Below are 6,635 nucleotides of genomic sequence, written 5' to 3'. Positions count from 1 at the left end.
AGAGAGAGAGAGAGAGAGAGAGAGAGAGAGAGAGAGAGAGAGAGAAATCTCGGTCGAGTACGGAGAAAGAGCCGTTGTCGTGTCACTTGCCGGAAATAGCGGTATTCTCGCAACAAACTCGAAGAAAAGGTACCGCCGAAATGGCAGCTGCCGGATTTATTTGTAATCGAGAGACCACCCAGACCCTCGGCGCGCGGATAACGAGAATAAATTTTCATTTCACGTGTCGGTGCGTTTTCGCGGTTGAACGACCCTCCATGGGTAACCCCCCGGGGGTGCAAATTACCTTGCAATATGTTGCCGATTGTACGAGCAAAGTCGAAAATCGATATGTCAGAATAAGGAGGACCGCTGGAAATGCCACGTATCGCCCTTAAAAGTATGGATTTAGCCTCAGCTCTTTCTCCCTCTCACTTTTTCCTTTTCTCTCTCTCTCTCTCTCTCTTTTTCTCCCTTTCCTGGTTGGCACCCCGTCGACGGGAGCGTGCGTGGAAAGGCAACGAGACACGAGAGAACGAGGAGGAAGAGGAAGAGAAAGAGAAAGAGAAACAGAAAGAGAGATGGAGAGAAAGAATTCCGTTCTCTGCGGACGGAATTCGAGTTGGCTTTCCACCCCTCGTCGTCCACTCGAACTCTTGAGTGATTTTACTGCCGGCACTAATCACTTCACTGCGAAACGATTTACTGATTTACGGTTTAATTTCGCGGAGATGGCTTCCCGATGCCTCTCTCTTTCTTTCTCTCTCTTTCTCCCTCTATCTCCTTCTATCTCTCTTTCTCTCTTCTCCGTCCTGACACACGATTCACAAGGTGAATATTCGCGCACGTGTGTGCGTAAAATCTACAGACACACAGACGGATGTCGTGGGCGAGTCTGGAATCGTAGGGCGGTAACGAAGACGCTTTACCGTAACGACAATCGGCAACAATGCAATTCTCCGCAGGATTTACCAAGCAACTCAGTTCGCCATATTAATGCGTGCTTCACGCGTATTTAAACGTATCGGCTCGCCGGCGCGAGAGGGTGTTTCGAAAAATGCCGCATGTTCGAGGGTTGCGACGAGGATACGACGACCGCGCGGCGGAAAGTTTCGCGTCTTTTTAGTTCTCAGTCGTTTGGGGGCTATGAATTTTTTACGACGTAAGTGCACCGAGTTTAAAGTCGGCCGAAAATAGCCGTGCTGTAGACTCGGTATGTTGTGTGTGCGCCCCAGGTATATGCACACAATATTGAGTGGAATTCTTCGAACTCTTCGGCTACGCGATGCCTTACATTATTTTTTTCGCCTTTCTCCTCGCGTAATTTCCTGATAGGACGTGCAGTCGTATTATTCTAACTTGTTGCAGGGAGAGAGCAAAGAACATTATTCCAGCTTGTTTTTTCTCCTAAATCAAGAAGAATTTTATTATATTAGTTTTACTATAAATTTTACTATATATTTTTTACTTGAAGAATGCCTTCTTATTAGAGAAAATTTCTACTAAGAACTAAATTTACAGTTGTACATAAAAGACTACATTCTTCCAACTTTAAGAGTACTGTGCTTAGAGTATCTCTCTTTTGGTTTTATAATAGAAGAATCCTCTTGAGGCTGTGTCTTCTAAGAGGATATCCTTTATGTATTCTAAGAGGATATCCTCTACGAATAAGATTATATTTTTTGGAGCGCAGGCTTACTCGCGTTGCGTCGTGAAGAAACGCGTTATTGTTTTCATGTTGAACTCCTTTAGTTCTCGTTTCACGATCAAGCTTGTGCGAGGGTGTACGTTTTCATTTTTTTTTATTTTCATCAACGATCGTTTTAGATGACTGTTGCGATCGGTAACACGTTCTCGTTGCGAAATCACTAATTCGTTCACGGGAGGCTCGCGAATTTATCCGTCTCGAGAGCCCGACACAAAGGTGCCACATTTTTTAGTTTACCTCGCGCGGAAACGGTATTTCGTATTTTCAATTTTTCCTCCCGTCCCGAATATCAACCCGTCAATCTTGGTGTATTTATGATTCGAGAAGCGCTATCATTTAAATTGCATACGCTCCCGTTTTCTCACGATCGATAGCTCGACCGGATAAATATTCCACCGAAAAAACGTCACGGTTTAGAATTATTGATGCATCCAGCGGCGAGTTCGGTCGCCAGCGCGGAGCATTTCAGGCTCCGCCTGATTTTTCGCGTGTAATCCCCTTACGGCCGTGCGCGCATCCTTCTTTTTCCCTTACGAGCGCGTATCGATACGCGCGCGCGCGTCTCTCGTTATTTTCGTTCGATTATAATTCCATTTGCCGCGCGAGTGCAACCCGTCTGTGCAGGGGTTATTAAGTTTCCGCGTGCGCGATTAGATTATGCTATATACCTTCGTGCGCGCGTATTCGGCAGCGGCATCCTTGACGGACGGCGCGTCATGGCTCTTCGCTGTCTCTTTATGAATGCGCTGCGCTTCGCGCATACGGGATATCAAGCATGCCAATCGTGCATGCGTCATCTTTCGCATCGCGCGCCCACGTCGAAACGTACGTCTCGTGCGATTCGCAGGTCGATAAGGAACAATATACGCTTCGACTTGGGCGCGTTACCGGCGGACTGCCACTCTCGATTCTTATCGTCTTCGCGAGTCGTTTCAGCCGACGATGCAGCACCGCCGAGACGGCCTCCCAGAACGCTTGTACTTCGTAATTGAAGAGCTTGGAGCCGGAGGATACAGTCCGAAATTCTGAGATTCCTCGCTTCAAATATGAGTCGCGTCTCTGAACAACGCGATATCGCGCGATTCGTCTCGAATAGGAAAAAAATGCTTGGTTTGTGAATGAACCACAACTGCCGGTGAAATATGAACGAATTACCATAATTTTGTTCAAGTTAACGAGGAATCTTGATAATTTCCAATGAATTCTGATAACTTCAACCGGAATTTTTGAATTAGTTCACCAGAAATTGGTTTGCCCAATCAAACGTTTTCCCGCGTAGACCGCGGGAGAGCGCGGAAGTTGAAAATTTCTATATAAAATAGACGTCTCTCTATCTCAGTTTCTCAGTTTCGGCAGTCTGTTTTCACATGAAAAGAAAATGAAAAGCATGCAATCTTCAGTCAATTTGAGCCTGGTTGTCGCTGTCTCTAAACTGAATTGAGGGAACGCATGCCGAGATAATGCGGGTTTCGTATTTTGCATTGTTCTTCTGTTTGGTTGTCGCAAAGATGCTTATTTATTAATACAAAATAAATATGATAACGCTTATATTACAAAATAATATTTTGTAAAAAATATTTTGTAATCAAGTAATATTTTGATTTTTTTGCAAAAAGATTTTATAAGAATTTTTCGAATATTTTTCATGTAACGCACGTGGGAGTACTTTACCATTCACTGACATTCTGTATTTTTACTCTGTATAAACGCCTGCAATTCTATAAAACTAAATGGAAAAACAGTACAGAATACGAAGTTGGGTGTGCATTATGTCGGTATACCCAGCATCCTTTTAAATATTCCAATTGCCCGTCTATCACGAAGAGAGACAGGTATCGTGGCAAGGTTTCCGCGGTAAATTTATCGATTGTAAATCCACATTCACAAGTGTCTCGTCTCTATTTTTTCTCCTTTCTATTCCGAGCGTTATCGTTAGCGTCTCGATATTCTCTGGCATGTGTACGCGCGCGCGTTCAAACGCGGACGTCGAGCTACGAGGCTCAGGGACGGTTAAAGGTAAAGGCCGACGATGTTCTCCTCGTCCGCGATTATGTTTTAAATGCGGTAGCGCGCTGCATTAGACGCGACGCATAATTCAAAAGCAATTTCGACGCGATGATCTCGCATCTCGCTTCTCCCCGAGCGGCTGCATCATCAGCGCTGCTCTCGTTCGGCCACGCTCGATGCGACTGCATAGGAGATCGAGAGGACGTGTTGCGGACAGCTTAATGTTTGGTCGGAATTCGCTGAATTATTTAACGCGAGCGCGTCCGCGCGAAAAAGAAGCCGGAGAGCGCGATAATATTTGTTAATTATGTAAATTCGCCTTCTCGCGCCTCGCAATTGTGCGCGCGCGTCCGATAATAAATATAAATCCTATCCAGATATTACATCACGGTATTCACGATATTATATCACGGCATTCCCGGACATTTTGATCGAAGAGATTAATTCACGAAGACATACGAGGCTGAAAATTGAACAGAACGTCGCGGCGAACGACCAGCGCGCAGTATCCGTCATTGAGACAAAAACGCGGCAGAAATATTAACCAACTCGAGCGACGTCCAACGAACGGTGGAACAAACGGGTGAAAATTTCCGGGTGTTCTCTCAAGTCGACGGTGGGAGCGCGGTAATTCAAAATCGCGGAGCCGTGGCGGCTTAAGCTGTCGTCGAGGAAAATTCGTCGGGAAAGTGGGGCGTTTGCGAGCGGCGAGTATTGCTATAATTACTTGTTTCTATTATGAAACATTTTTTATTCTTCAAACGTCATCTTTGTGATTAAATTCTCCATATATATTATACATATCTATATTATTTATGTAGATGCAACTCCTGTTCTAATTTATTTGCATCAGATTATTACTTTTAGAGGTTTACCTCGTTAAATTTCTGCAATTAAGTGATAATTTTCCGTGATATTACAGCGATTATGCTAAATATTATAGGTAATAATTGATAGATATGATCTAGGCATTTTACGTTTTTTATGCGCTTCATTAAAAAATCGCAAGTTTATTCAATAACAGGATATTTATCCTTAAAGTCACATGTTTTAAGAAAAAAAGTTGCAAATAGAGAGGTTTGCAAACATCTGTTAATAACATATACTTGATCTTTAATCTGAATAGCTGATATAATAAGAAGTCATTAAATTATTAATTTTCAGCAAAAGAAAAATGTAGCTACATGGTTCTCGAAATTAGAATTTAGAATGAGTATACTTTTCTTTTTAACTCGGAATAATTTTTTAATAATATGAAATATCAAGTGAGGTCAGTCAAGTGAAATATCAAAAGTGAAGTATCAAATGAAGTATGAAAGCAAAAGTTATTATAGTATCAAGTCAATATCACAAGTTAATAGTCAATAATCTCGAATTGTTATTATCTCAAGCCCTAAATGTGCAGATAAACGCACATAAAAGAAGAAACGTGTCTCCTGCTCTTCGTTGCTCTACATAATACACCCAAAACTCACGAAAATCGGCGGAGGACACTTCTGACGGTTCTCTTGTTAGACGCGTCTCGTAAATTACAGGAAAGAGTAGCGATATTACCGCCGACCCGGCACACACGCTCGCTCGTTCGTTCGTGCACTCGCACACACGCGAACGTAAGACGGAGTCGCTCCTTTGCGCTCCTGGACGCCCGGACCAACCCTTTTTCCACGGTGATTGCCGAGCTCACGTGAGGATCACCGGGTGGGCTTAAATGGTGTTTTACGGTGCGCCGTTGAAGATCCTGCAAGAATTATCCCAGGAACCCCGCAGGTGTCACGTGAGTTCGGCTGAAAGGTTCCCCGCGAAACTTTGCTCCGTGAATATCCCCGTGTAAGGTTCGCGACACGTTGACGCTGGCGAACGTAAATGGAATCGTCTTTGGAAAAATCCTTGATGCTATCTCAATGTCTTGCCGAAAATCTAAGAAAATCGGGCGCGGATTGATCTGTAGATTAGTCTTTGATCTTAAAAAGCATGCGCTATTGTCTGGCATTAATCCCTGAATTTTTAAAGAAAACTGTCAAAATTCACAATTTTTCATGGCGAAATCCTAAAATCGTGAATGGAATAGTTAATTTTCCCTCGTCAAAAATCAATGCGCTTTACACCTAAACTCACACTACGCAATATGACGCTTTGCAAGCGTTAACTTTATTCAAGCATGCACACTATTCCGCGTCGATATCCGCTAACCGTCTAACCATCCAAGTTCACGATGAAACCCATCGCTTCACATCCGTCTAGAGGGTCCATTTTCCTCAGTCTCTGTACAACCTAGCTACTGTAGCGTCCAACCGTCGCTTCACGTCAATCGTTCGTTACCCACTTCGGTTTACTGCACCGCGTTTACGATCGCGACAATTTTAATGGTGATTTAACGAAAAGTGCACGAACAAAATTTCAGTACTTCCGAAGTACACTTGTGAGTTGCGAGTCGCGTATAAAAAGTCGTGAACGAAGATTGCGATCGTTTCAAGAACATTATTCCGTTTCGTAGGAGATTACATTTTGTTGAAAACAGGGCTTTCGCGAGAAATTTAATTGGTAGAAAAGAGCGATAAATACGCGTTCAGTTTATATTAATAATTTCGACCGAAATGACACAGAAATCTGTGACATATGAAAAATTTAGAGAATTAATAATCGCGACGAACATGCAAAATTTATCGCGAGAGCGAAATAAGTAATCGCGAATTCCGCGGGCGCTGGCACAATTTCAAACTGTATTTTACACACTGTTTGAAATAATTAGAAGATAATACTGAGCGAATAATTCTGTATCTTAAGTCAAATATAATAACACAGACAATGTTTAGTAACCGACAAGTGCATCACTTTTCTCTTTTGCTTTTCGTAGTCATTTCTCTAACTCATATTCGGAAATTACGTGTATGAGAGAAGCAGAAATAACGTCGTTTATTTGCTATATCGCGGCACTTTTTAT

The sequence above is a fragment of the Odontomachus brunneus genome, unplaced genomic scaffold (genome assembly GCF_010583005.1).
Source record: "Odontomachus brunneus isolate Ranch 3 - 2012 unplaced genomic scaffold, Obru_v1 Obru_scaffold_047, whole genome shotgun sequence".
Taxonomy (NCBI): Eukaryota; Metazoa; Arthropoda; class Insecta; order Hymenoptera; family Formicidae; genus Odontomachus; species Odontomachus brunneus.
Note: the sequence above shows the minus strand (reverse complement) of the source record.